This window comes from Benincasa hispida, unplaced genomic scaffold (genome assembly GCF_009727055.1).
Source record: "Benincasa hispida cultivar B227 unplaced genomic scaffold, ASM972705v1 Contig688, whole genome shotgun sequence".
NCBI lineage: Eukaryota > Viridiplantae > Streptophyta > Magnoliopsida > Cucurbitales > Cucurbitaceae > Benincasa > Benincasa hispida.
The window spans coordinates 6,477-7,184 of record NW_024065031.1 but is presented as its reverse complement, the minus strand read 5'-3'; positions in this window follow the sequence as shown (position 1 = coordinate 7,184).

Sequence of the window (708 nt, the reverse complement as noted above, 5' to 3'; positions counted from 1 at the left end):
GCATGCGTTCATGGCTCGAAGACAAGATAAACAACTATCTACGTCGCATTGCGCCCATCAATCAAGAACGAAAAGATGATCAACGCAATGACGGCTCATGCGACAATCGATCAAGAGCTTTAGCGATCAACGCAATTTCAACTGCATGCGGTAATAAAAAACAATACCGCATGCGGCAATAGATCGAATATGTGAAGAGCAACGCATTTGGAGAAGATTCTGACAAGTTTACAGCTTTCAGTTGTGCATTTCTGACAAGTTGATTGCGTAACAGAAGGAATTTTTCATTCTGCCATTTCAGGAACTACCATAATTATATAGTGGGGACTACAAATTCAAAGAGCCAAGTCTCGCTTATAAATAGCTTCTTCAAATTCATACTTGATATACATGTATACATAGAGACGTGCATATACTGATTCTGAGAGAGAGGTTGGTCTGAAGCGATTGTCCAGAGTAAATCCAGGAGAACTACGAGACAAGGCCGAAAGGTGAGTCTTCGAGCAGAGAATTCTTCTAATTCCCGTAGTTGAAGCTCTGTGCGAAGGTCAATTCTACCAGGAAAGCAAGTCTAAGAGGGAAGTTTTCCTTTCCACCACTTCCACACGCCGGCAAGCACAATCTCCGATCGAGATCTATGTCAAGACGTTGACACTCTTTTCGTATTTGTTTCTATCCTCTATTTCATCTTTGTATTCATCTTCTATA